Source organism: Myotis davidii, unplaced genomic scaffold (genome assembly GCF_000327345.1).
Source record: "Myotis davidii unplaced genomic scaffold, ASM32734v1 scaffold1820, whole genome shotgun sequence".
In the NCBI taxonomy this organism is placed as follows: Eukaryota; Metazoa; Chordata; class Mammalia; order Chiroptera; family Vespertilionidae; genus Myotis; species Myotis davidii.
Genome location: NW_006293329.1, coordinates 88,553 through 96,780, shown reverse-complemented (window position 1 = coordinate 96,780; position 8,228 = coordinate 88,553). Strand labels below are relative to the sequence as shown.

At 51.9% G+C, this 8,228-nt stretch overlaps 1 long non-coding RNA gene across 1 annotated transcript; it reads left to right on the top strand.

Annotated features, from left to right (window-relative positions):
• Positions 1-2,136: 2,136 nt before the first annotated feature.
• LOC107183642 lies at positions 2,137-5,623 on the top strand. Its single transcript, XR_001514427.1, has 2 exons — positions 2,137-2,489; positions 5,140-5,623. It is a non-coding gene; the product is annotated as an uncharacterized LOC107183642 (long non-coding RNA).
• The last annotated feature ends 2,605 nt before the right edge of the window (positions 5,624-8,228 follow it).

Genomic DNA, 8,228 nt, shown 5'->3' with positions numbered 1-8,228 from the left:
TTTTTGTTTGCTTGGTTTTTACAATAGCCAAGATCTGTAAACAGCCCAACTGCCCATCAGGAGATGAGTGGATTAAAAAATTGTGGCACATTTACACAATGGAATGCTACGTGGCCATAACAAAGGAGGAAATCTTACTTTTTGCCACAGCATGGATGGACCTAGACATTGTTGTACTGAGTGAAATAAGCCAGTTAGAGAAAGACAAATGCTATGTAATTTCACTTACATGTGGACTATAATGAATAAAATAATCTGACAAATATAATAGAAACAGAAGCATGGATACATGGAACACCTGTCAGGAGGGAGGGGCGGTGTATAGGTGAAAGAAGTGAAGGGATTAGCCCAAGAGTATATATGCATAACCCATGGACACAGTCACCAGTGTGGAGATGGCTACAGGGAAGAGGGTGGTGGGAACTGGGTGGAGCTGGGCAAAGTGGGGGGAGGATGAGAAAGGCAACCTCTATAATAGGGTCATCAAAGAATTAAAGGGATGAAAGAAAATTTGACAGATCCAAGAATAAAAATAACTGCAAATGTGAAGCAGTAATTCAATTTATTATTCAAAAATTGGCCCTCCTAGGGTTTACATTTTACTGAAACTCTGTTTATTGGCCATTCTGACCTGCAGGAGAGTCTGGGACCTCAAATGTTTCACTCATTCATATATTTCAGTGAGTGATGTCGGGACAACCTCTGCAGAGGACTGTAAATTAATGTCTGTTCAATGGAGTGTTCTTGATCCCGCAATCTACTTCTAAACATTTATCTAAAGGATGGTCACAAGTAAACAAGATGATGTATGTAAAAAGATATTCATTTGAGTTAGGCTTATAACTTCAAACATTTGGATGTAAGTGAATTGCTAGAATTTAATGATCAATAATAAATGTTAACACTCACCAACTCCTTCTCTTGTGTCCTCAAGAACTCACTCCACCTGAGCCTGAGTCACTGCAAATGTGAAGCAGTAATTCAATTTATTAATTACTCCTTCCAGCACAGGAGCCTACACCCCAGGACCTGACAAACTCCCCCACAGGGAGTGATGCCATGAACCTGCAGAATGGACCCTCCACTCCATCGGGGAAGGGCTGGTCCCAGGGCCAGGGACTCAGAGGTGAGCAGGGCCCACATCAGAAAGCAGAGGCCTCTGGTCCCTGACTTACTCAATGAGAGCACAGTTCCCTGTTTTTTGAACATCAGAAGGTAAATATCCAAGCAGATGGGAAACAGAAAACATGGCAGGTCCTTATCATCGTTATCACCTTGAAACAAGTGTGGACACTCGGCACACGGACACATGCTTTGATGGAGGGGCAGGAACAGGAGCATCAAAGGGGCTTTGAGGGCGACATCGGCCTTGGCCCTAGGCCAGCCAAATGCACAGCTTCCCTCCTGCACCGTGTGTCTCTTAACCTCCTCCCTTCTGACCTATAAGTACAGGCTGACTGTGCCCTGAACACCACTCTCTCCTGTCCTCTCACCTGACACTCAGCTCCAGGTGACTCTCAGCCATGAGGACCCTCACTCTCCTGGCTGCCCTTCTCCTCGTGGCCCTCCAGGCCCAGGCCCGGACCCTCCAAGAGACAGATGACCAGGTTCCCGCCCAGGACCAGCCTGAAGCCAAGGACCAGGGTGAACTTTGGTCTGAGGACGAGGACCAGACCAAGGACGGTGACCAGGACGTGGCCATCTCCTTCACAGGAGAGGAACGCCTCGCTCGAGCTGCAGGTGAGACACCAGCCAACTGGGGTCTGTGCAATTGGGGTCTGTGGCCCATTAGGAGGGGCTTGTTGGAAAGGGCCAGGTGTCTGGGCTCAAAATTGGGTGTGAGGATGACTGGGGGTGAGGAGTAATTGCCCTGAGTTGGAGAGGAAGGTTGTTGGGAAGGGGCAGGACATAAGCATGTACATCACTGACTAGGATCAGAGAAAACTGATGATCCTGCATGATCGCACAGAGCCAGTAAGATTCCTTGTGATTTGTGAGAAACATGTGAATCCTTTCAGCCTGATCTGGCAGGTTTTGCCAGGGTGACTAGAGAGTTCCTCTCTCAGAAGATCTCCTCCCAGTCCCCTCCCCAGTGCCTGACCCTCCTCCACTCTCCACAGAACCTGGGAAAATAAAAATAAAACGCTGCCGCTGCAGACGCAACTGCCGAGTTACCATCTTGGGTGAGGTGCTGGAGCGTGTCAGTGGGGTGTGTAAATTCCTTGGCCGTCGACGCAAGCTGTGCTGTCAATGAGCTTTGTGAACCGAGACCTGAAGCACCTCGAGTTGTCCCTGAAGACCTGGAAAAGCGTTTAGTTGTTGTACCTGTGCCTTTTCTTCTCTCACCTAAATAAACCTCAAGCATCAAACTCACCATCTGGCTCTTTTGTGTGTTTGGTTTTATTTTGAGTTTTGCACGGCATATTCTTTCGGGTCCCTTGTGTGGAGAATTGTATCCTGATGTCCTGGGCGACCTGCCCCCTCTCCAGGTTTCACCGGCCCCTCTGCTCCACTGAGTGTGGGAGCAGGGGAGCCCTCAATCTCCTCTGAAGACCCTCAAGGGGCTGCTGTCGCTCCTCATACTTTGTTCCGGTTTCTTTTCTTCTTTTTTCCTGAAATGACGAGTTTACTGTTTACCTTTTCTTGTTGTTCCGGTTTCTTGTTCATCCCAAGTGCAGTCCTGGTGGCCAGTTCTCTGTGTTTGTGCTTTTCTGATGGTTGCCATGTCAGGACCCCTCTGATGCAAGTCATGACAACCCAGGTCTTCCTTCCAAATACAGCCTCCCACGTGTGAGTGGGCACAGGAATCACCCTAAACTCAGCCTCTGTGGGCCCATAGCTGGAAGGAGACTTCCACCTCCTCTCTGTCTGCAGCTCCAGGGTGAGCACGCCTGTGTCGAGGCCCTTCTCTGGTGTGGCCGTGTGCCCCCAGGGCTGGCTGGCATTTTGGGACTCGCATCAGTCTAACAGCTTCTGATTGCAGAGAGCAGGCTGGCCTTTCTGTGAATTTCATCCGAATCCCGAGGTGGGCCAGTATGGCCAGGACCTGGGCCCACCCGAGTGCAGGACGTCTGAGTGCAGGCTCGAGGTCCCGCTGGGTGGGCACATGGGTGGTCACAGCCCATTTCAAACCCGTGTGGGAAAGCAGGCTCCTCCCCATGTCAGGATGGGAGACCAGGGCCTTCCTCAGCTGCCTACCGCTGCTTCTCCTCCCCACACTCAACACTCCAGGTGCAAAGCACCCCAGACTTCTGTTTGCCACCCAGGCGATGCCTCCGCTCCAGCTCACTCCAAGAGGTGACATGCCTACTCACGCAGCCTCCTTTGCTCCCCGAGGGGCCTCTTGGGTCATGGATTCAACAAAAGTTACTCAGTCCCTGCTCTGGGCCAGGCTAGGTCCTGGACCTTGTTCCTCTCACCCTTGAGCTACAAGAGGAAAGCACTCTGACCTCCAGGGGCCTGGTGCCCACTGTTCAGCTGAAGATCCTGAGGAAGCATCACTTCATTTTTCTTTTAAGTATATTTTTACTAATGTCAGCGAGGAAGGGAGAGAAAGAGAGGTAGAAACATCAATGATGAAGACAGTCATGGATTGGCTGCCTCCTGCACACCCCACACTGGAGATCAAACCTGCAACCCGGGCATGTGCCCTGACCAGGAATCAAACTGTGACCTCCTGGTTCATAGGTTGATGTTCAACCACTGAGCCACACCAGCTGGGTAGAAGCATCACTTTAAAATTAACTACAATAACACGCTGTGTGCATTGAACTGTCAGCACACAGAGCCTGGGTCCCGCCCCGGCAGGAACTGGTCGTGACCGCATTGCCCAGATTCTGAGCCAAGTAGCGCCAGGCGGGGAAGAGCTGGGGCAGCAGGGAGGGAACAGGGAACCTGGGAGCAGGAGGAAGCACCCCCTATCTTGGTGGGGACGCATTTGTCAGAAGTCCTGGGACTGGACACTCAGGACTATGCTTCTCACACCATCCCACTGCATGTGCTTCGATGAGAACTTGCCGAATACCAAGTGTCAGCTTCGTAAACGCCGAAATTAGTTCTAGAAATTCAACATGAATAAATAACGAGGCCAAATGGGGGAGGAGGAGTTGAGACGACCTCTGTGTGACTTTTCACTTGATGCTTTTGGGAATCGCAAGATGTTCTAGCAGGCCCGTTACATGGGAAGGTCATGGCGCTCTGCTCACAGCCACAGAGCTGCTCATCTGGGGCTGGGCCCATCCTGGCGTCTCTGCTCAGCCTCTCATCTGGGTCTTGCCTGAGAGGAAGGAGCATCCAGTGGGTGCCACTTCCTGCTCACCTGGGCATGAACTCAGGTCACTGATGGAGCCAGGTGTCGACTCCCAAACCCCAGGAACACCCGGAGAACAGGGATGGAGTAGAACACAGAGACATTTGTCTCAACCTGCCTGCCAGAGGTGGCCAGCGTGGAGTTTGCCCCCAGAGGCCAGGACAGAGTGAGTGGAGCAGAGGTCACCTCAAAGCCAGGGCTGCAGGTTGTCCTAGAACTCCCCACCCCCTCGGATGCCGATACCCCTGAACAAACACAGGTGTGCACACAGCGCTTCGCCACTTACAAAGCTCTCTCCTGTGTGGTATCTCATTACCTCCTCCGCACAAGCCCGGAGAGATGCCCCTACTCCTCGTTTCCAAACAGGCTTGGGAGAGGGAAGGTGCTGTCCCTAGGTGGCCAAGCCTCTGTGTGCCCAGGACCCGGAGTCTAGGCGTGAGGCCAGGGCCCCAGTGTGAGAGACATTTCCAGCTCAGGGCTTGGAATGGCTGGCAACCCACACTTCAGGGAAAAGAGAGTGTAGCTGTGGGGGTCAGACAAGGAACCTGTAAGCCCAAGGAACATCCTGTGATGATTAATTGTAGGTGTCAACATGGCTGGGCTGCATGCGCAGGTATTTCATCAAACGCCATTCCAGATGTTTCTGTGAGGGTATGTTCTGAGAGAGCTGGGCATTTATATCTGTGAACTTTGAGTAAATCAGATCTCCCTGATCCAATCAGTTGAAGGCCCAACCAGAACAAAGATGGACTTCCCAGAGCCAAGAGGGACCTGCCAGCAGTTGGCCTTTGGACTTGAACTACAACATCGACTCTTCCTTGGATCTCCAGCCTATGGCTCTAGCCCCTCGGGGTTTTTTGTTTTATGGGGGTTTTTCACTTGCCAAGCCTTCAGTCACATGAGCCAGTTTCTGACAATGAAGAACTCAGTTTCGTTTCTCTGGAGAATGCTAACTGATATATCCCCAAACCTAAGTGATGGGGAGGAGGCTGACGTCCATAGGGATGGACCCAGAGACATGGAGGACCTCTGCCTGGGCTCCTGAACCGCCCAGGGGAGAGTGATTATTCACATAGGCATATTCAAGGCAGTTCTGACAAATGGAAAACAGCACCTTTCTTTACAAGCTTCAAGCAAAAGACTGGACCAAGCCTGAGCTGGTGTGGCTCGGTTGACTGGAGTGTCACCCCATGTGCAGGAAGGTCACGGGTTCTGGTCAGGGTACGAGGAGGTTGCATGTTCAACTCCGGGTCAAGGCACATAGAGGAGGCAACTGATCAATGTTCTCTCTTTTCTCTCTCTCTCTCTCTCTCTCTCTCTCTCTCTCTCCTCTCTCTCTCTCTCTCTCTCCTCTAAAAAGAAAACACACAATTTTTTTAAAAAGACAAAGAAAATCTACAGCAAATTCAGGCACCCCTAAGAATATCTGGGTAGAAGAGGGGAGGATGTCACTGTGGGATTTCCATGTTCATTAAAGGGACAGGAGGTTTTCACTTCTGGAGAACAATGAGAGCCATTCCAACCACCTGGTGGAGGAGCATGGGCAGCTCTCTGTCCAGCCACCAGAGGGTGACAGTGAGCCCCGGCTGATGCCCAGGCCCTGTCCAGCAAGGACAACTTTGCTTGCTGTGGAAATGGCCCTTCTATGCACCATGCTAGGAATTCTGAGGTGTTTTGTTTGTTTTTTTACCACTGTTACCACTAAAGAGAAAGCAGTTTAGAAGAAAACAGGGGAACCCAAATCCTTGTAACCGGTGAGACGAGATGATGGTCCTTGTCTTCATGAAGGAAAGACCTCAATCAAGAGCCAACGTGCAGCAAAGCCAACGTGCGGCTGCACCAGAAACATACTTGGGACAAGGCAACAAGGAGGCTTAGAAGGAACAACAAGAGAGCCAGGCTGGGCTGCTCTGGCTCACTGGGAAGTCAGAGAAAAGGGGGCCTTGGAGATAGGGTCAGGGGTGAGCCCAGGATGAGCTGCCACTGCCCACTGCTCCCCGGTTGCATGTCTCACATGGTCCCTTAGAGGAAGGAGGGAGGGAAAGGTGTGTGTGGGCTCCCCTGGTCCTTAGTGCTGAGGATACTTATTTCTTCTGCAGGTGGGATTCTCAGGGGAGGTCTCAGGGGAGGGTCTCAATAGGATATTCACCTGCTTCCCAGGGGTGCTCTTTCAGGGTCATTTCTCCACTGACTGGTCGGCGCCAGCATCAGGGACCGTCAGTCAAGGAAGCTGATCTTGAAGCAGCCATGGCATCAATTGTCTGGTTTTGCTGCTTCTCTGGGCCTGGAGGTGACATACAACTGAGGTCTGGGTGTTATTTTCAGGGAGGAAAGGTCAGGGGTTCAAACCCCATGACCCTCGATGTGCTACGGGAGGAAAGGTCACCCTGGGGTGAGGTTCTTGTGGTCCTAGTTTTGCCCCTTGCTGGACATCAGGCTCCTGCCCAGTGAGCTTCAGTACCTGGCCCTGGTCCTTGCTCGGCTCAAGTCAAGTCAGGCCATTTCCCTGTTGCTTACTCTGCTCAGACTTGTCCTGGAACTTAGCTGACTAGAGGAATTGCTCCAGGCACCACCCTTCTCACCGGATCACTAGAACCTGGACCGCGGGTGGGGGCTGGGGTCTTCAGACACAGTGACAGTGAGTGCTTGGATGTGTGTGTGCACATGTGTGTGTACCCATGTGCCGTGTGTGCCTGCAGGTGCCTGTGCATGCTTGTGAGATTGATGACTAGTAATCAGACAGGCAGCTCTCTCCCTCCTCCTGCTCTGTCCCTCCAGAGACACACCAGCCCTGACTGGGCCTCTGAACTACCTCCTCTGCCAACTCCTTGTGTTGCTTAATTTTCCTCAGAAGCTGCTTCTTGCCTGCATGTCACACACACACACACACACACACACACACACACACACACGTGTAGAGTTTGTAGGGTTGTTGTCTTCCCTTCCCATGAGGTCAATCTCACCAATGGCACTTAAATTCTGAGAGGCAAGGGACCCTCCGATTTGTCTGAGGTGAATCAGAAAGACACAGACACTAACATCTGTGGAATTCACTGGGACCCAGGTGGTGGGAATAGGGAGGCAGGGAGGCATGTCCCCTGCCTGGCTCACCCCAGATGACAGCCAGGTCTCTGATGGTGGGGAGACCTGAAGGCCCACATGGAGGCAGAGAGGCCTCTCATCTCCCCAGAGATATGGCCTCCACATGACTACCACCTCCCCAACCTCACAAGGGATCCCCACAGACCCACATGTGAAGGCACAGGCATGTGGTGAGGGGGCCATGGACAGCCATCCCCTCCCCTCCTGCTCACCAGATCCCCACAGGGAGGGTCTCTACACATCCAATGGGCATCTTGGGATGAAGGGGCCAATGAAGGAGGAGCCGTCGATACTCAGACAATCCCAAGGCACTGGCACCTTAAAGAATACACTTCCCAGCCCTAACCGGTTTGGCTCAGTGGATAGAGCGTTGGCCTGCAGACTGAAGGGTCCCAGGTTCGATTCCGGTCAAGGGCATGTACCTTGGTTGCGGGCACATCCCCAGTAGGGAGTGTGCAGGAGGCAGCTGAATCAATGTTTCTCTCTCATTGATGTTTTTAACTCTCTATACCACTCCCTTTCTCTCTGTAAAAAAATCAATAAGATATAATAAAAAAAAAAAAAAAGAATACGCTTTCCAGCAACTCAAAGGTGTTTCTGGCTATTTAAGAGCAACGTGGGGCATGTTCGTTACAACAGAGAAGCTCCCCGTGAACACCTTCTGCCCCGTGTTCGGCAGATCCTCTGTCTCACTCTGTGTGACCAGGTGGGTTGATTGGTGACACCTGGTTGTTGACCTCACTCAGCAGCAGAGAGAACCCTGTGCAGCACCTCCTGGCCCCATCTCCCCTGGGGGCCAGGCCTTGTTACCTCCCAG